Source organism: Dendrobates tinctorius, unplaced genomic scaffold (genome assembly GCF_039654945.1).
Source record: "Dendrobates tinctorius isolate UK_male_01 unplaced genomic scaffold, ASM3965494v1 ptg000079l, whole genome shotgun sequence".
NCBI lineage: Eukaryota > Metazoa > Chordata > Amphibia > Anura > Dendrobatidae > Dendrobates > Dendrobates tinctorius.
This window is the reverse complement of record NW_027361747.1, coordinates 12,960,207-12,982,199: the sequence shown is the minus strand read 5'-3', so window position 1 is coordinate 12,982,199 and position 21,993 is coordinate 12,960,207. Positions and strand designations below refer to the sequence as shown.

Here is a 21,993-nt window from a genome sequence, read left to right as displayed (position 1 = left end):
CTTCTGGTTTTAATTCTTAAATTAATCTTCACACTTCTAGAACACACTTATAGGAATCACAATGCAAACCTTATAAACTTCAGTTGTAAAAATAAACAATTCACTTATCTACTGCAACACTGCCTCCACGCCGCTGTCCCTGATGATACATGACCAATACAATCAATCACTGAGCGGTGATGCTGGGGTAGTCAGGAGGAGGTTGCTGAGCTCGGTGATTGTCTGCAGCAGTGACGTGTGCTCTGGTCACAGCTGCGGCCTGTCAGTAAACACGGCAGCAGAGGACCAGCGCTGGAGCAAGGGGAGGTAAGTGATGATTCCAGTCGATGAGGAATGATTGTAAGAATGTCAGGTCAATGTCGGGTGATCAGAGCGTTTATTCCGGCATAAATGTCATCGTTCTCACCAGCACATCGCTCAGTGTAACCAGGGAATGCGCTGCCAACAATATGATGCCGTATGGGGGAGAACAGTCGTATTAACGACCATAGTGTTCCCATCAGTTTTCATTGGCCTTTGTAAACAGGGAAGTAAATTGTATGTTGTTGACTGATACTCATTAAAGGGGTTGTTCGGTCAAAACAGATAAGTCTGCAGACCCGGGACAAGGGTATGTACAGTATGAGTTATACATACCCTGGCCATTGAGCGCAGCGTCGCTCTCCATACACTTGTATGGAGCGAGGCCGTGCCCTCTAGTCAAACACGCCCACTAGACATCCGTGTCACTAGACAGGGCGCGGTATCAGCTCAATACAAGTGTATGGAGAGCGAGGCCGCGCTCACAGGCTGGGAGTATGTACACCTCACACATACCCTCCCGTACCGGGTCTGATACTGGCGAATCCTCGCAGCTCACAGTGCGTGCCCCGGAGGGGATTCATAAGTCTGCAGTTACACAGAGTGACTTCAGAATTATTGATTTTAACCGGACCACCCCTTTATCAGCCTGAAATCTGACCCTTAATTTTAAAACAGTTGATGCTTACAGGGTGTGGTGCTAATAAAAAAAAAGGATATCTTATAGCCTACATATTGTAATAGATTGTTTATATGCTTTGATATAGTGTGGTCATTAGACGACCAAGGGTGGAAAGTATGGCAAATATGAAATATGGTTGTTTGAATCCAAACACTATATTGCAATATACTATGGTGTAATATCATTAATGCTGAACTTTGATACTGAGACACAAAGCGTTTGCTCTGTGTCAATACCATAAGACAAGGAATTGTTCTGTGGTCTTTGAAGCTCTGTGTTTCAAAGATTCATTATCCTGATTTGCACGCAAGTGACCCCTGTTGACAAACAGTGATAGATACTGAATACTTTCACTTGGGGGGTGGTTGATGGGAAGGAGCTTTCCAACTAATTCTGTGTGGTGTATTCTTACATATGTGCTAGGACAATAGGAATAACAACTGTATAGATAATTAATATTTATGCTGCTTGAACAAGGAAGTCTTGTGCTCAATAATAGTATGATTCTCAAAGACAAGAGAGACCAAAATGTCATGGTCTCATTTAGCAATGGTCATGCATGACATCAATAATCGAGGACCGATTGTGATACCCATGAGACATGTATGCGTGTGTGCCTGGGTTACGATAGGTATCCAGTTTTCAGAATAGGTGATTATGGAAGTCATGCTGCCCATATGTTACCATCTTAGAGCGTTATGCTGAGCATGAAGAGTTAACTTTGTAACAAGCAACATATGTTGAACTTTGAACAGTGATAGACAACTTTGACAAGTTGACCAGAGGCAAACAGAGCCTGGGTTATAATCAGTAGCAAAACAACCCTGATGCATTGTGCTATTGTTAAGAGACATCCTAATGGCAAATGAATCTCTGGTTGGTGGAAACAAACTAAGATTGTAGTAGTCTACAACAAACAGACCTTGAAGTCTTGTGCTGTTATCAAGACAACAACGTACTGTGCAGATTCAAGATTCTGATGCAGACTAAACATACTGCACAGTTGTAATGTGGGAGTGTTGTGTATAAAAAGGTGGACCCTGTGTCAGTGAGGGAGGGACATTTCCAGAAGGTATCGTGGGTGCACGGTTTCTGTGATGACAAGACCAGAGTATTTCCTTCTCGCTGACACTGTGGTCCCTCCAGTGGAGAAGTGATGTTACAATGCTTGGTAATGTATAGTATGGATGCTTATTTCTCTATGTACTATAATTCATAATAATTGTATGATTCACATGAAATTAATTAACAAGACAGGGTAATATATCTGCCATTCCATTAATTTGGTGTTTTATCAATTAAATTAATCATTGTATAATAAATTTGTGTTATCCAAGTAGTAGCGTTCTTTAAAGCTGTATCCGAACCTTTATTGCTGAACAGTTGGCAATACACAGGGGTTAAAAAATAATTGTTGTAAAGCACCCTTAAGGCTTCCTACCTTTCACAAGGTAACTTGACATATGAATGTTCTATCCGTGGCCGTACAGTTATTATCCGTGTATTCATGTTTCTTTCCATAATTTGAAATAAAATTAAGTTGTATTTTTGTTTTCTAGACTAAAGTCGGACCAAAGTTCTGTGCTGATTAATTTAAAAACATATTTGAGAGCCTAGAGCTCTTTTTCTGATAGAGCTTCAATTCCCATATTTTCATCATAGTTTTTTTGTACTGTTTTTCTTTTTTTTTCCTATAAATCAGCTGAAGAAGGGTAATATTTCCTATTTTAGGAAAATTACTTTTCTTTCACTTATCAGATTCCTTCCCTCTGCCGCCTGCATTTACTCTTAATTCACTGACAAAACGATGAAGACAGGTGACCACCTTCACTGAGATAAAGCTGATGCATCAGCAATCAGCAGTTGTAGCTGCCCGTGTAAGTCTAAAGGAGGAGGGAGAAAGGCAGAAAGACATACATATTTGGCTTACTGGGGTGTTTTATCTCACCCCAGTGCTGGATTCACAGCTACACTGCCCAGTAGTGTTGTAAAATATCCTCCATTCTGCTGCTTTTGAGGGTGTGCTACAGAGTGATAGGAAGCAGGGTTTCCTCTTCTCTATGTGTGTAATATATTGCAGTCATCATAGATAAAACTGACAGAACTACTAAATATGTTGTATATACAGTAGACATACCCCTATATATTAAATACTCATGATAGATAGATCAAAACAAATGAATCTCAATTTGTATACTTTTGCATTTATTTTGACAATACATATATTCTTGCTTTTAGTAAACAGAACATTCAAGTTTACATCCAGAAACTGACAACACATGCTAATTCTATGCTACAGTTGTATCATCCTCAGCTTAAAGGGCTATTCAGCAAAATCATCATTACTTAGTTGCGCTGCTCCAGCACTGCCCCTGCACTGCACCTAGCTGTTTTTATTGGCATGACTGCAGTGGTTACAGCACATGACCACTTTAGCGAATCACTGAGCTCCGCAGTGATCCAGAGGTAATAAGCACAATTCCACTGAGCCCCGTGATTGGCTGCAGCGGTCATCTTCCATAGTCCTCACTGTAGCCATGTCACCTAAGACAGTATAGGAGCAGCTCACAGGGAATGTGCCTGCCACAACTCTAGTGGGAAGTTACCTAACACTACTAAAGGTGATCCTTATCTGGCACTATTCTAGATAGACTTTATTTTGAACTACTCTGTGTAAACTTTGACTGGCATTACTCTAGGTAGATTAGCCTGGCACTATTCTAGTGGGATTTCGACTGCCACTACTGTATGGGGACTGAAGTTGGTACCACTCAATATTATGTTAAATGTACATGGCAGTGCTGCAGAGGAACTGTATCTGGCACTATCCTGGATGACAAATACCTTGCTGCGCCATAGAAAGACTATGCTTGGCACCACTCTAGAAAGAATGTCTACTCTCACTCTGGAGAAACTGTGTCCCACACTACTCTAGAGGGACTCCCTTGTACCTCTATAAAATGACTATGACTGGCACCACTCTAGAGGGACTGCGCTTGGCATCAACCTAGAGGTACTGTGTCCAACACCACTCTACAGGGAATGTGCCTGTCACCACTCCAGAGGGATAGTGTTTGTTCGCATACTAGAGAAACTGTGCCTGTCACCACTCGAGGGACTGTATCTAGTACCACTCTAGAGGAACTGTGCTTAGCACCACTCTAGAAGGACTATGCCTATCACTACTCTGGAAGAACTGTGCCTGTCAATACTTTGGAGGTATTGTGCCTGTCACCGTCCTAGAGGGATTGTGCCTGATACTACCCTAGAGACTACTGCGTGCCTGACACCACTGTGGAGAAACTGTCCCTGGCACCACTGTAGAGGGACTGTCCCTGGCACCCCTGCAGCGAGACTGTCCCTGGCACCACTGTAGAGGGACTGTCCCTGGCACCGCTGTAGAGGGACTGTCCCTGGCACCACTGTAGAGGGACTGTCCCTGGCACCACTGTAGAGGGACTGTCCTTGGCGCCACTGTAGAGGGACTGTCCCTGGCACCACTGTAGAGGGACTGTCTTTGGCACCACTGTAGAGGGACTGTCTTTGGCACCACTGTAGAGGGACTGTCTTTGGCACCACTGTAGAGGGACTGTCTTTGGCACTACAGTAGAGGGACTGTCCATGGCACCACTGTAGAGGGACTGTCCCTGGCACCACTGTAGAGGGACTGTCCTTGGCACCACTGTAGAGGGACTGTCCTTGGCACCACTGTAGAGGGACTGTCCTTGGCACCACTGTAGAGGGACTGTCCCTGGCACCACTGTAGAGGGACTGTCCCTGGCACCACTGTAGAGGGACTGTCCCTGACACCACTGTAGAGGGACTGTCCCTGGCACCACTGTAGAGGGACTGTCCATGGCACCACTGTAGAGGGACTGTCCATGGCACCACTGTAGAGGGACTGTCCATGGCACCACTGTAGAGGGACTGTCTTTGGCACCACTGTAGAGGGACTGTCCTTGGCACTACAGTAGAGGGACTGTCCATGGCACCACTGTAGAGGGACTGTCCCTGGCACCATTGTAGAGGGACTGTCCTTGGCACCACTGTAGAGGGACTGTCCTTGGCACTACAGTAGAGGGACTGTCCCTGGCACCACTGTAGAGGGACTGTCCCTGGCACCACTGTAGAGGGACTGTCCCTGGCACCACTGTAGAGGGACTGTCCCTGGCACCACTGTAGAGGGACTGTCCCTGGCACCACTGTAGAGGGACTGTCCCTGGCACCACTGTAGAGGGACTGTCCCTGGCACCACTGTAGGGGGACTGTCCCTGACACCACTGTAGAGGGACTGTCCCTGGCACCACTGTAGAGGGACTGTCCATGGCACCACTGTAGAGGGACTGTCTTTGGCACCACTGTAGAGGGACTGTCCTTGGCACTACAGTAGAGGGACTGTCCATGGCACCACTGTAGAGGGACTGTCCCTGGCACCATTGTAGAGGGACTGTCCTTGGCACCACTGTAGAGGGACTGTCCTTGGCACTACAGTAGAGGGACTGTCCCTGGCACCACTGTAGAGGGACTGTCCCTGGCACCACTGTAGAGGGACTGTCCCTGGCACCACTGTAGAGGGACTGTCCCTGGCACCACTGTAGAGGGACTGTCCCTGGCACCACTGTAGAGGGACTGTCCCTGGCACCACTGTAGAGGGACTGTCCCTGGCACTACAGTAGAGGGACTGTCCCTGGCACCACTGTAGAGGGACTGTCCCTGGCACCACTGTAGAGGGACTGTCCCTGGCACCACTGTAGAGGGACTGTCCCTGGCACCACTGTAGAGGGACTGTCCTTGGCACCACTGTAGAGGCACTGTCCCTGGCACCACTGTAGAGGCACTGTCCCTGGCACCACTGTAGAGGGACTGTCCCTGGCACCACTGTAGAGGGACTGTCCCTGGCACCACTGTAGAGGCACTGTCCCTGGCACCACTGTAGAGGGACTGTCCATGGCACCACTGTAGAGGGACTGTCCCTGGCACCACTGTAGAGGGACTGTCTCTGGCATTAATCTATGGAGTTTTAGGTTACTGTTACCAGGATGCTATAGAGGATGTTACATGTAAGAATTCTTGAATAATGTTGAATGTATGTGTGCTTATACTTGACTAGTTCAAAAAACGACACCTTAGCCTCCTTTTCCCTCACTTGTCGCAGGGAATGTTACTACACCTTCGGATGTTTTCACTCAGAGTTGTTTGTCGATGTTTCATGAAATATCAGTGTGATTGTGTTACAGTTGTGTGCGGAGCAGTCCTCTTCCTGCCATAAATAAGCTTGCCTTCGTTTTACTTGTGGAGTGGACGATTCCTTGGAGTAATGCGTTTCCTCTGTGCCTCTGAGCAGATAAACATGGTTTTCATTACATTTTTCTCCCAGAATCTGTCACAGTTACATTATTAAGCCGACCATTAACTCTATGAATACATTTCAGTTTTGAACTTTGTCTCCCAAGAAGTCTCCCAACGTGTGTCCGACCAACGCTGGATGTAAGTGAAGACAGAGCAGGCTCGCCACAACTATGTCTCCAGAGAGCGATGACGTGCTGAGGACAAACACAGAAGTGCGGGGAGTGAGCGTGGTGCAAACGGCTTCACATGCACTCTTATTTTCCAAAGAACACAAGCGCACGTTTATATGCACCATTACTGCCTTCAAGGAGGCGGCTGCAAATTCGTGGACTAAATGTATGACGTAATAACACAGACTAAGACCAAAAGTGGAACTCTACTTTTAACAGCACCGCATTTTTAAAGGCAATGCGTTAAAGGCAACAGTCTTATAAGAATAAGGGCCTATTTAGACAGACTGACCACAACCATTGATTGACGGCTGATCGGCTACATACAGCCCAGCAGGTGGTCATCTAATGGGTTGTGTACAAAGGTCAGGCAGAATTCCGGTCTTAAAGAATGATCATTAACATCGTCATTCTGTGTGCATGGAATATCATCGCTCTCGGCAGCACATGTCCTGTTTAAAGCCGATAAAAATAGTTTTAATTGCTCATTCATTCATCAGTTCATTGCTGATGTGTTTATACAAGCCAATTGTGGCTCATTCCAAAAGTCAACCATTGGCCAAAGTCACACTAGCGTATGACAGTGGATGTGATATGCTAATGACCCTCGACTTTTGCTCTGCTGCGAGCGGGAGTCAAGGGTCAGTGATCAGTGCTCCGATCCTCTCGTATGAGGGAATCACAGCACAGCTGTGGAGGAGACGGAGAAAGTAATTTCTCCATCTCCTCAATTGCCGATTTCCACAGGAATCGCACTGCATTCGAGTGTTATCCAAGTGCAGTTTCACATGTGGCGCCCCTGAGGCTCAGTCGCCACAGAGGTACTGCACCTTCTCCTAAGGTGTAGTGCCCCACCATCCAGGTAAGGTGGGAACTCCTTTCCACGCTCCAACACTCGCACCCCACACAACAGGGTAGTTCTGCACAACCACATTGCGGCTCAGTGCTTAGAGAGTAGCAGAGCACCTCTGGTGGTTCCCTGCTTGGAACACTGGATGTGTTGGGAGGTGGGTGGAGTTAAGATACATAAAAGAGTGGGAAAATATAGGATGTGAGGTTCAGTCTGGCAGAAGGTCAGGCGGGTAAGAAGTCACTCAGACAGGAGTGAGGATCCCTGGAAGAAGGGATGGAGGAAGGAGTGCTGCAGCTGCCTCAGTGATCTGAGCCAGCTGGCACAGGAAAGGAACAGAAGGAGAAAGGCGTAGAACTGAAACCTAAGCTTCCATAAGAGAGAGAGACAAATATGGAACGAAGGAGTAGGAGAACAGAGAGGACGTGGGTTGGAAGAGGAACCCTGCCTATAGGTTCTCAGCGCAAGGCCGGGGCCCGGTCCCCGAGGTTGTATGGACGCTTATGGTTCTGCAGCAGACACCGGTGGAGTAGTTGGCTGTAAATGCACTACTCCCATCTAAGACTTGGGGCACAACAGCAATTGATTAGAGAGCCGGGGCTCAGGAGAGAGGAGTCCCCGAAGCAGGCTACAGCTGTCTGCCATATGAGTAGAAGTGTTAGGAACATCTGACAGGAGGAACTCCAGGGTACCATGGTACTGGAGATCTTCACACTTTAAGGCGCAATAGATGAGTCGTTCAGGAAAGGTACATGTTGGCGGAGTGTTGGAGAGGAGCTTTCCATCTGGCCTGGAGGTTGGCTGAGTCTCTGACCCGGAGGACACGGCCCAGAGGCAGGCACCCTTGTGTACCGCAGACTGTAAGTAAAGCTTTGGAACTGCAAGCCTCGGTGTCCTCCATTCATTCTTGCGCCAACCCGCTCAGCACCACTACATCTGGGTACCATCCTTTACACTGCCTGCGCCTTTCCAAAACTATTACAACTACACTGCCCTGGGACATCAGCCCTGCCTATGGAGGGCTATACCATCACTGCTGCATCATACCATCTGTCCCAGAGGATCTGTCTGCATCGTCGGCTTAACACCTCCCTTGCCGAGCACCACAGGTGGCGTCACGAACTATTCCATTTCATTAACTACATATGCTTCCATTACTGGGGTGCCCAGGGCCACGGACCGGGTCACGGCCGCCGTGACACATTCCCCTGACACCGGCCCGGTACCTGGGAGGGCGACCCACCCACACACCCATAGACTTATATAGGTGCGTGTGTTCCGATTCTTGGGTGCAATTGCAGCATGCTACCATGGTTTTTGCATGCCGAATCGGCATGAGAAAATAACCGCAAGCGTGAGCTGTCCTATAATATAACAAGGGGCCGAGTGCAATCCGATTTATCAGATTGCACTTGTTTGATTTCATCGCAAGTGTGAGCGAGCCCTTATTGTGTTTGAAAAATCCAAAGCCACCAGTCTATTTTGCTTGCAGATTTGCAGGAAAATCTATGAGAAAGGGAAGATGCCCTACTTTGTAAGGGATGAAATCCACAGTGAAAATCAGCAACAAAAATTATTAAAAAAAATCTGCTCCGCTTGACAGTTTCAGTGCAGAAAAATTGGCCATCATGGCCTGATACTGTAACCTACTGCAGATTGTGCTGCACGAATCTACAAAAAAACAATTGTGCCATTTCCGTTATGTGTGCGATTACCCAAATTGTTCAGACTTTGCATTACAATCATGATCCAGGGGATCAATCTTTTTTCTGTTTGTTGCTCTTTGTTCACCGGAGACACCATCTCACTGGTCCATGGACCTTGTCTGGAATTTCAGCTCGAGCCGTATTAATATAAATAGGCAGTATCTGCAATGTTGGATACAGCCCATTGATTAAAGTGGGGCTGTTCCTAGAAAATAGTTCTTCTGATATTTTTAGTTATTGATGCATCGATAATTCCATCTGACTGTAAGGGTTTATTTATGAGGTGTGCTGGAGTTACTCTTAAATAACCCCATATCCCTTCCATTTATACCATTAAGAACCTACATACAGTATGTGTCACGATGCATTTTTGGATCTATGGCAGATCTTGCTTCTCACATTGAAACTTTTTTCTTTTCAGGCCAGCGGGGGTTAAATGCAGTTTTTCCACCGCTGGCATGCTGGTGTTACTGCAGTGCTGCTGGGTTTGCTCATGTTGCTGGGGACCACTCCCACATCCTTTGAAAGGTCACCTGATGCATCAGCTGACTGTTGGTGATACAGTTCCTCTTTGGAGACCAACCTTTGCAGAAGCTGCTCGCTGGTGTCAGCCAAGTCTGGTGTTTGGAGAACTGTTGCTGTGCTATCTGTGGTGTGGAGTTAAGCAGCGGTGTGCACAAGCTAAGTGTTGTATTTTTTGTTACCTTGTCCCTTTGGTGTCTGTCACTTCCCCCTGTGTGTTATATCTGCAGAGGTGAAGCTAGAGCTCCTTGCCGGACAGTGCACTAGCCAGGGAAGATCTAGGTGACAAATAGGGATGAGGTATCCTGACATCAGCAGGGGGAAGGACCTGCATAGGGTGTTAGGTGAGAACAGGGACAGGCTCAGGGTGGAGCTCAGGAGGTGACCGTCCCTGATTCCCTATTGTCAGGCCCTTCCTCTCCTCTATTCCATTGACATTGTGTTGTTGTGCCGTTTGGTGACCGACTAATCGTTGGGTCATGTCACACTGGTCAGTCACTCTATGACAGTATGGCCAGGACTTCAACTAAAAACAACAGAGAGCTGACACAATTAATTTTTTTTATCTAATTTATTATATATGGTTCTCCATTAAAGGATTAAGTTGGTTCTTAATTATCTCTATAGACCCCCCTCCCACGTCTCTAAGCAAGACTTTATAGAACTCAATAAATCTTTATAGGATATTTTATGAGAGACTAGTGTGAACCGTTGCCCAAAAACTCTCCTATGTCTAATGTGAATTGCATTGGCACCTGTCCACGTGTAGGCTGGCTGCGTCACCCACTGAGGATTGCTGTACTATATCCATATAGGTATTGTTACAAGTCTTTGCGGGATACGTTTAGGTACTTTTTTCATGGCTGATCCATATAAATCTGCATCTCTTATATCACTGTTTGGATTGGATGCGAGAATCGCGCGGGAGAAATCCCTCGGCAGAGCGCAGATCCGCAGCTGTGGAAAGTTGGAACCATTTGCTCATATTTTTATAGAAAGGCAATAGTGTAATTCATCAGGTGTACATTGATGTGCCGTGACAGTTTTATTGCCAGTATGATCCACAACAATACTGCGCTATGAAAAGAAATCTAATTATACCAATTGTCAAAGGGAATAATATGAAATAATGGTAAAGCAGATGAAGACTACTAAGTGACGAGAGTATTACATTACATCAAGCCTTGCCGTATAGAAGCTATATAGTGAGAATACATCTCACCGCTGTTTATATGTCGGATAATTGTGTGACCTAAGAAGAAGTTCATGTAATGATTTTTATAAAGATGAAGGACAAATGTTTCCCCGTGTGGAATTTACTAAACCTGTCTTTATGCTGCTTCTGTTGTTATTTCGAGATTTACTTTTGCATTTAGTATTTTTTACATAGTTACCGTAATTTAGTGTGAGGCTGGAGTTACACCGGTGTACGGCATCTGATGATTCTCTCATGCGAGGGTATCCGATGTGATATGCTAATGACCCTCAGCTCCTGCTCTGCTGTGAGCGAGAGCCAAGAGTCAGTGCTCTGTGCTCCAATCATCTAGCATAGAGAGGATCAGAGCACAGCTGCAGTGGAGACCGGGAAAATAATTTCTCCATCTCCCCTGCTGCCGGCATCGGCGCATATCGCCGTATGGGTGGAGTGAGCCATGTTTCGCTTCCAATTGCAGCATCCTACAATTGTTCTCACATGCCGACTCAGCATGAGAAAATAATCGGAGATCTGAATCGCCCCAAAGAGTAGCACTGGGCCGAGTGATGCGTGATGTTTTATCGCATAGTACTCGGCCGTGTTGTTCAGTAGTGTGACTCCGGCCTAACAGTCCCAGTATAGTCTCATGACTGTCACCCCACAGCACGGGATGTGTCACTGTCTATCACTGTAGACATGTCTGTATTCTGGTGAACTTAAAGGGAATCTGTCACCACATTTGACCTATTGAAACTGTTAATATGGGCATACAGATTATAGACTGCTGAAAACAGTCCTCCCTGTGTGTCTCATATCAGCTGTGTTGTTGCTGAGAAATCATCTTTTATCACTTTATATAAATGACCTCTTCCAGGCCCTGGTGAGGAAGATGCATGGAAGATAACTCTGCCCCCAGAGCTTATTTTACATGAAGGAGCGTTACCAGTGTGAGACAAGTAACTAACACAGAACAGGAGACATGAAATTTGTCTTCTTGCAAACACATTTTTGCTTCTCTATCAGCTCTGCTGTATTTTTTTTTTTCGACTGTCCAAAAATTAAACAGATGGCAGAGGAATCTATTTTTTAACATTAAAGTCTAGGAGAAATTGATCATAACTGATGTTATCTACTTTACTGATGCGCATGCCCAAATATAAAAAAATACTTCCCTGTATACCGAATACACTCGAGTATAAGCCGAGGCACCTAATTTTGCCATGAAAAGCTGGGTAAACTTATTGACTCAAGTATAAGCCGGGTATGCATCATCTCTATCCTGGTATGCATGGCTCCCCCATCCCTCTCCTTGTATGCATGTCTCCTTATTCCCTATCCTTGTATGCACGGCTCCTTATTCCCTATCCTTTTATGCATGGCTCTTAAAATAAAAATCAAAAACATCCTACTTACCTTCCTGTGTGCCTTCACTGCATCTCGTTCGGGCGCCAGCAGCTTTTCCTGCGGAGCGATCACTTGTCCCCGCTCATTAAGGTAATGAATATTCACTCCACGCCTATGGGAGTGGAGAAGTGTGAATATTCATAACCTTAATGAGCGGGGCCACGTGATCGCTCGGCCGGAAGAGCTGGTGGCGCCGGAATGAACAAGATGCAGGAAGGTAAGTAGGATGTGTGCTGGAAGCCGGCGGCTGTCACTTTTCGCTATTACATAGAAGTGAATATTCATTTCTCTTTAGCAGCGGCACAGGCTTTAGCCACAGCCGCCAGCTCCTGCCTCTGTGAACTGCTGCTCCGCCGCTCCCCCTCCCCCGCCACCTTTCTGGGACAAATAGCTCGTCAATAAGGCGAGGGGGACGTTTTCAGTAAAAAAAAAAAAATGTGCTGAAAAACTCGGCTTATACACGAGTATATACGATACTTTAATAATAAAGAAATAATAAAAAACTTGTGTTGCTACAACTGTAAAACTCTATTCTATCAAGTTATAGTGCCAGAAAGAAAGAAAAAATCAAAATGCCACATCTATAATTTTTCAAGAAATCAAAAAGCTATTTTAGCCCCAAAATGGTGCAGATAAAAATGTCAGCTCGCCATGCAAAATACAAGCCGACAGAAAAATAAACATAAACGTTAAGGATTTGACTGTTATGGGCATTGGATAACACAAAGGGTGATTTGTGTGACAAATCTGCTCCTTTTCCAGAAGATAATCTACAGTTTTACTGCTGATTTAATAGTTTTTTTTGTTGTTGTTGTTTTTTAAATTCCTACAATGGAAATTCTGTAGTGGAATAGTTTTGTGGAAAGTTACCCCAAAGCCACGTTCACACGTTCAGTATTTGATCAGTATTTGTAAGCCAAAACCAGGAGTGGGTGATAAATATAAAGTAGAAGTGGTGACGTGTTTCTATTATACTTTCCCTCTGATTGTTCCTCTCCTGGTTTTGGCTTATAAATACTGAGGTAAGATACTGACCAAATACTGACTGTGTGAATGCGGTCTTATAGTAATTAAATCATCAGAGAAAATGTGCACTATTTGGGCATCTGTAGTGCGATCTTTTTTCCATGTAGGGAATGTCTGTAGCATATGATTGAGTTTTGTATAATCTCATCCACTTGTTCTGTTCTGCAGTGCCTCCATATATGAACCGAATTGTGCAGAAAACTGTAATCTATTCTATCTTTCAGATTTTTGCTGCCATTTCTGAAGCCACTCCCTGATTTTCTAGTTGTTTTGTCATTTAATGTGATGGTCTCATCTTCTTAAATTTTTAACATTGTAAAATGGACATACAGTTGTGGCCAAAAGTATTGACACCCCTGCAATTCTGTCAGATAATACTCAGTTTCTTCCTGAAAATGATTGCAAACACAAATTCTTTGGTATTATTATCTTCATTTAATTTGTCTTAAATGAAAAAACACAAAAAGAATTGTCCTAAAGCCAAATTGGATATAATTCCACACCAAACATAAAAAAGAGGGTGGACAAAAGTATTGGCACTGTTCGAAAAATCATGTGATGCTTCTCTAATTTGTGTAATTAACAGCACCTGTAACTTACCTGCGGCACCTAACAGGTGTTGGCAATAACTAAATCACACTTGCAGCCAGTTGACATGGATTAAAGTTGACTCAACCTCTGTCCTGTGTCCTTGTGTGTACCACATTGAGCATGGAGAAAAGAAAGAAGACCAAAGAACTGTCTGAGGACTTGAGAAACCAAATTGTGAGGAAGCATGAGCATTCTCAAGACTACAAGTGCATGTCCAAAGACCTGAATGCTCCTGTGTCTACCATGCGCAGTGTCATCAAGAAGTTTAAAGCCCATTGCACTGTGGCTAACCTCCCTAGATGTGGATGGAAATGAAAAATTGACAAGAAAATTTCAACGCAAGATTGTGCGGATGTTGGATAAAGAACCTCGACTAACATCCAAACAATTTCAAGCTGCCCTGCAGTCCGAGGGTACAACAATGTCAACCCGTACTATCCGTCGGCGTCTGAATGAAAAGGGACTGTATGGTAGGAGACCCAGGAAGACCCCACTTCTTACCCTGAGACATAAAAAAGCCAGGCTGGAGTTTGCCAAAACTTACCTGAAAAAGCCTAAAACGTTTTGGAAGAATGTTCTCTGGTCAGATGAGACAAAAGTAGAGCTTTTTGGGCAAAGGCATCAACGTAGAGTTTACAGGAGAAAAAAGAAGGCATTCAAAGAAAAGAACACGGTCCCTACAGTCAAACATGGCGGAGGTTCCCTGATGTTTTGGGGTTGCTTTGCTGCCTCTTGCACTGGACTGCTTGACCGTGTGCATGGCATTATGAAGTCTGAAGACTACCAACAAATTTTGCAGCATAATGTAGGGCCCAGTGTGAGAAAGCTGGGTCTCCCTCAGAGGTCATGGGTCTTCCAGCAGGACAAGGACCCAAAACACACTTCAAAAAGCACTAGAAAATGGTTTGAGAGAAAGCACTGGAGACTTCTAAGGTGGCCAGCAATGAGTCCCAGACCTGAATCCCATAGAACACCTGTGGAGAAATCTAAAAATGGCAGTTTGGAGATGGCAACCTTCGAATATCAGGGACCTGGAGCAGTTTGCCAAAGAAGAATGGTCTAAAATTCCAGCAGAGCATTGTAAGAAACTCATTGATGGTTACCGGAAGTGGTTGGTCGCAGTTATTTTGGCTAAAGGTTGTGCAACCAAGTATTAGGCTGAGGGTGCTAATACTTTTGTCTGGCCCATTTTTGGAGTTTTGTGTGAAATGATCAATGTTTTGCTTTTTGCTTCATTCTCTTTTGTATTTTTTCATTTAAGACAAATTAAATGAAGATAATACCAAAGAATTTGTGTTTGCAATCATTTTCAGGAAGAAACTGAGTATTATCTGACAGAATTGCAGGGGTGTCAATACTTTTGGCCACAACTGTAAGTGTGTGACCTCCCTTTCTATGAGCTGGACATTACATTTATTTAGCTTCCCATTTCTGGGTGACCACAGTGGGGCCCCAATCCTGCTCAGCCCTTATTCACATTGAGGTTATTTGTGACACATAGTAAGGTTTTAATACTAGATTATAGGACTGTCCCGATTGGGTACACCTTAGCACTGGAGGGATGACGTTTACGCTTTTTTTTTTTTTAATCAAGAAGTGTTTACTAAGTACCCAGTGTAATTTATAAGTATTATTGCTTCCTACTTACAGCAGGGTATATGCCCATTTTGTTTCTATCCTAGGTTTCGTCTTTCAGCGGTGGCCTGTCTACCAGGCAAGAAGTACAGCACTTACAAGCTCTTTGCTCTATGGCAGGGGTGGGGATCTTGTGCGGCCCGCAGCCACTTTGCCCGTTTTTTGGCTGCAGGCCCTTTAATTCTTCAGAGGTGCGCGCAGTATTGTGACGTGCTCTTTCCATCACTGCCCAGTGGGGAGAATCCTGCAGAGTGGCTCCAGGTGAGGAGCGAGTTGTAATTTGGGTGGGTAGTAGGGTCACAGACACAGGGGAATTATACATGCGCAGTGCGCTCTGCCCGAGAACCGACATCAGGCTATTGCGCCTGCGCGTTGTGGAGACCCCAGATCCCGCCCCACAGTGTGTTATGATCAGTGGCGTAGCGTGGGGGGGCGGTCCGCCCCAGGCGGCACGTGTGTGGGGGCGGCGCGGCAGCAGCAGCAATTCATCTCCTTTGTGGGAGAAGCGCGGAGGCACAGTGCAGCAGCATCGGGCCGGCCTGTGTGCGGGCACATGAGGCTGAGCAGAGCGGCCTGTTCGCCATCGATAAAAGGGGCGGGCTGTGACGTCGTTCAGCAGCGTCCCGCCCCCTCCAGCCTTTGCTCCTCGGTACTGAGGCGGCTTCGGCGCTGGGGGCTGTGGAGGAAGTGGGGACGCTGGCAGCCTTCCCGGGAGGATGGGCCGAGGCCCCATTCATTCATGGCGGAGCCGCCGTCTGACAAGGTGAGAGGTCTCCGGTGGTGTGTGAGTGCCCGACACCAGCGCCATTCCTGTGCCCAGTACAGCAGGGCAGGTGGAGGTGGGCACACACACTGGCAGCCCACAGTCCTCGTCTGGGACCCCACAAGGGCTCCTTGGGGTCTGTACTGTCACCAGTTCTCTGCCCCTCATTACTTGCGTCCTGGGGTGTGGGGCAGGCACATTACTGTGGGGGTGTCTTCTGGGGGTTGTAGTCCTGATGTGATATAAATGGGGCAATTCTCTGCGCCCCCTGATAGTGAGGCCGGTGCTGGGTGGTCTCCTCATCTCTACACCACAGTTTAAGGGGATTTCCATCACTTATTGTTGGGTCCAAGGTGGAATAATTAAGCCGAGACCCCCAAATCCTATTCTTGCCCCCTGGATCAGCGCCGCTCATCACGCTCACAGCAGAGTCTTGGGCAATCTATGGTCATCAATGTCTGGAAGGGGTGTCGCGTGACCGCTGCAGCCAGTCCAATGCCACCAATCATCTGCAGTGTTCTGTCCTGCGTCGTAGATGATGATGGTGGAGACCTCATCTAGCCGTCCTGTCTAATGGTCGTAGTGATGTGATGTCACACCGCCGCCATCGGTTGTCATTCTGGGGATGCTCCTTAAGTACACAGCCGTACGGTGGCCCCCAGCCGAGTGCAGGGGCCGGGGTTCCTCTCATCATGTATGACCGCATACACAGGTCTGCTGGATTTCATACACATCCTATACCCGTGTATATATAGAGAACTGCAAGAAGATGAAAGTCTAGAAATTTAGAAATAATAACAGCAGAGTAAAGGTAGTGTCACACTAAGTGATATCGCTAGCAATATCGCTATAACTTGTGACGATATAGCGATATTGCTAGCGACATCGCTGTGTGTGATACTTACCTACGACCCGCTCCCCCGCTGATTATCGCTGATCGCGCGAGAACGTCCAGGACTGTTTCTTGTCGTCAGCTTCCTGCGGCGAGACGAGCGACGAGCGTGGAGCCGGGTGGGAGGACGTAGGATCGCCACGTCTGCCTGTGTGGCAGCTCACTAGCGACCACTTAGCGATGTACCAGCGATCCTGACCGCGTCATATCACTGGTAGATCGCTAAGTGTGACTGTACCTTTAGTAGCAGACTAAAAATTATATCTTTGAGTGTAGTGTGGGCTCTTCGGATGCTTCCGGAATCCGCATTATCATTGACCAAAGGGGCGGCAAATTTTTCGACCGCCCCGGGCGCCACAAACAGTTGCTACGCCACTGGTTATGATGTATTCACACTGCGGGGCTGGGGCCTCTGCAACACGCAGGCGCAATAGCCTGATGTCGGTTCTCGGGCAGAGCGCACTGCGCCTTCTCGAGAACTCTCGTCACAGCGCAGGCGCCGGAATTCAAAACAGGAGGAGGCAGCGACGCACAAGGGCATCATGATGGACAGATGGTGGGCGGCGCCCACGCACAGGACAGAGGCATGATGGACGGATGGTAGGTGGCTGATACAGGGGGGACACACCATACCTATGGGACACATTACAGGTATGAGGAGCTATTTATAAAAGTAGATATTTCAGCTTTACTAAGGGTCAGAAAAAGAAGAGCCACCTTCACAGAATGCAGCCTTAGTGCTGCTGAAGGTGGCTCTTTAACTGAAAAACACCCTGGGGTGGTGAAAGGTTCCCTTTAATGCACAATCTTTTTTATACATTGTGTGTAAGGGTATGTGCGCATGACATCTTATCCAGGTGGACCCCGCCGGAAAAAGTGCTGAAAGTGCACCAACAAATCGACTTGCGGTGCATATGTTCCATTGTTAGTAGCGTCTTTTCACCACTTCAGGCTTGGAAAGCTGGGAGATGGCTAAAATGAATTATTATTTTTGTGGAGGCATCTTCTGCTTCAACAACAATTTTTTGTTCTTAGTTACTATTAGTGATGCGGTATCATACCTGTGTGTTGCATGTCGTATAAAGTGCACAGGGGTCTCCTATGGCATATGGTCATGTGTATGTTATATGGCCACAAGCTTAGGGGTCTATGGTAGTCGCAGTCCTCCTCTATTGTACTGTCATTGTCTATTACTGGTTGTGGCTTGTAGTTGTCAGGCTGTGCGAAGTATTTTTAACAGTCACACATTAATAATATGTTTAATGGTACAGAAGAACCATAAAATACTTCGATCTATAAAGGCTTCAGAAAAGATCTCAACACTTTCCTAACTTTGCATTGCATGTGTATCGTGTACATAAACCTGCTATTATGATGACGGACGCCACCATAAATCACGTAGTAGGACACCGTGCAGTCTCACACTAAGCACAAACCTTGCGCTCAGTCTGAGCCCTTGAATTTGGAAAAGAGCGAGACATGAAATTAGATTAATCACATATTATAGTAGTCTTCTAAATTACAAGTACAGTCCAAAATTACATAATAAATGAAATAAAAAATAAATTAAGTACATTAATAAATTAAATAATAAATGTTATTTAATAAAGTAAATAAAAATAAATTTTGCAAGTACAGCAAAAAATTAATATTGTGACTGATATTTCTTCTTAAATATCTAATTGCAGATCCTTATTATCCTACTTATAAAGCACCATTAATTTCCGCAGCGCTTTACAGACATCATCACTGTCCCTGATGGGGCTCACTGTGCTAAAAATTGTTGATCTTTATTGCATTTCTAAAATTATACAGCAGAGGTCGCTCTTCCCCTGTAAAGGAAACAGTCATCACAAAAATTCCTTAAGCAATTAAGATACAAGCTTATTGCTCACTTTATTCAAGGAGCCTCACGTGCGTCATCACCTTCACAATAGATGATACACGTCTAATGTGTCTTTCATATCAATTTGTAAAATACGTGGATGTTAAAAACAAAACCCCTGTGTAATAAAATAAAGCTGCTGCTTATTACATTTAGTGACAGCTTCCAGCAGAGGGCAGCATTGCAACATGCAACTATTCATTGCAATTCTCTATATAGCCACTAAGAGGCGCTACCTGAACATAATATCACGGAGGTGTCTGGCTACTATAACAAAAAAAGTTTCCACTAACATGTAGCCTTGCATTGACTCTAGCTGGTTGTTTTATAATAGAAATGGGGTTGTAATATTCACTTGTCATTAGTAATGTAATAGAGGGGAGGTATGTTTCACTACACCTAATGGCATCAGTGATATAAAATCCAGAGTTTTATTTCCTCCAGCACAGGGTTAAGTTATGTTATGGGATGGTTTTTAAGGGGACATTCATAGAGCGGGTGGGAGAGTGTCCCCCATATCTCCACCTACAGAGCTAGCACCACTGTGTGCTGAAAGGAAGTCACAGTCATGTGATCAGTCACGTGGTGGAGGAGTCACATGGTCTGGGCTTAAATGGCTGAAGGAAAGAGCTTTCAGTGTGGGCCTGTAGAAGGAGCGCTCCAGGAAAGTGTTGCTTGAGCTTGTGAAGCTGAACAGTGTGTGTTCTGCCAGCCGTAAGCGGGAGGAACCCCACTCACAGAAGGACTGTTTGTTCTGCCACCATTTTGTTTTCCTGTTTTGCCCATAGGGCTGTATTTTCTTTACTACACCTTGGTTTATGCTGCCTACAATAAACCCAAGGAAGGTCTTAAAGCCGCAGTGTACCCGTGTCTACCGCCGTGTGTAGCCGAGTGAGCCGCTCTACCACAACACATTACATTAGTATTTGGTACCATTGCCCTTAAACTGAATGACTTAGGTCACACGTTTGGGATCTCCTTCCACAAGCTTCTTCTGAAGATGGCAGCTGACTTCAGCGTGCAAGCGACGGGAATGCGTGACGTCACTGCCCTGTGCCCCAAGTCTAGTGCATGCTGAGGTCAGCTGCTGGCCTTTTGTTTTCCAGCAGCGTGTTTTCCCATGCACAGAGCCGATGAGCCTGTGCACTGCAATACACTTCAGCTGAATGTACGTCTAATAAAGGGTGTTGTATCCTTAGGCTGCACCTCCCTCATTACATCAGTGCACATCACCTGATCTGCTTCATTCAATCAGCATTCACGTTTATACCACTCAGAGATGGAAAATCTGCATAAAAATGACGATATGGTCAAATAGTCACTTGTTAATATTTCTGTACGCAGTGTATACTGTTGTGAACTCATTTTCTGGTCTGCCTTTGGTTTCTGGCGAGGGAACTGTTTGTGCTGACAGAGGAGTTGTGAGTTCTCTTTCCTGGCTCCCTCTGGTGGTGGCAGGAGGTAATGAAGCTGATCTAATTAACAGACCTACCACCTGATAATGAGGATGAGGATTGGACATCTGGAATCTCAGACTGGATTTAAGACAGCTGACTCCCTATTCCCATGCTGGTGATTTCTTCCTGCCTCCTGAGGTCTTTGTTTCCGGCTCAGATCCTGCCTTCTCAAGCTAAGTTGTCTCTGCTAATGTTCACATTTGATTTTGTTTGGTCTATTCAGTTTTTTGTGTGGTCAGCCGGCTGGGTCTGTGCTGAATTTCCACTCTTATGTTACTGTATGTGCCAGTTTGCTTTTTGTCCCTTATTAGATTGGCCTCTTTTTGCTCTGTTCTCAGAATATGCCTGAGTGCTGATATAGTGGGTGAAGTTTAGTGACTTCAGGGTTTTTTTGCTATCAGAAGTGTTGGACATTTTTGCAGGGTTTTTTGGCGTGGTTGCAGACAGTATTTTTCTTTTCCTGTCCTTTCTAGTTAGTGTGGGCCCCATCGTTTGCTCAGCCTATTTTCCTACCTGTGTTTGTGCTTTCATCTTGTTTCACCATCAGTCCATGTGTGGGGGCTGTCTATTCCTTTGGGGTGTGCTCTGGGGCAGTTTAGATATCCCCTTTTCTTGCTTTAGGCTTATTTAGTCCTCCGGCTGTGACGAGGTGTCTAGAATCATCGTAGGTAGGCTCCACGGCTGCTGTTAGGGTGGTTTCACATTAGCGTTTAAGGCCACAGCATCGGCCTGCGCACGGCTGCCACTAAGCTCCGCCCCCTGCCGTGCCTCCGCTGGTAGCTCTGCCTACGGGCGCATGACGCTGCATGCGTCCTGCGTCCCCTATCTTTATCACTGGGGACGCAGGCCGTGCGCAGGTATGCGTTTGGCGGTGCATGCGTCCTTTTGACGGTGCGCCGAGAGCACCAAATTGCAACAGGTTGCATTGGCGCTGGTCAGCGCACTCGTCAAAAAGACGCATGCGCCGCCAAATGCATACCTGTGCATGGCCTGCGTCCCCAGTGCTAAAGATAGGGGACGCATGCAGCGTCATGCGCCCGTAGGCGGAGCTACCGGCGGAGGTGCGGCAGTGGGCGGGGCTTAGCGGCGGCCGTGCGGAAGCCGACGCGGCCTTAAACGCTAATGTGAAACCACCCTTAGCTATGTGGTTAGGATCAGGGTTCTGCAATCCGCGTAGTTACCAACCTTTCTGGTTTTCTGTGACTTAGCTTGGTTTTGTTTTCCTCCTCAGTGACCCAATCATAACAGTATACTAGTGATGTCCCCCTGGAGCACATACCGTATAAATACCGCCTTCTGTTCATATTCTCTTGTTTCCCTAAAATCACCATGTACTAATGAACATTCGCTCTGGTTATCTCGGTATATAAATCACGTTTGTAGAAATTACATTTATTTACTTAATAAAATAAATGTGTGATGTGACAATAGATTAGAGTATGATAAAGCATTTATCAGGGTGAAGGATGAGATGGCCGCAGGTGAAGGTCTCTATAGATATAGATCTTTTCTGATAAAGGTAGAAATTATATAATGACTTCCCATGAGCGTCTCTCAAGGTTATGT

General features: G+C 45.9%; 1 protein-coding gene across 3 annotated transcripts in view; it reads left to right on the top strand.

Moving 5' to 3' along the window:
• The window catches only part of SCFD2 (sec1 family domain containing 2), a 692,911-nt gene that overhangs the window by 408,612 nt on the left and 262,306 nt on the right, over positions 1-21,993 (top strand). The gene's annotated exons all lie outside the window — the stretch shown is intronic.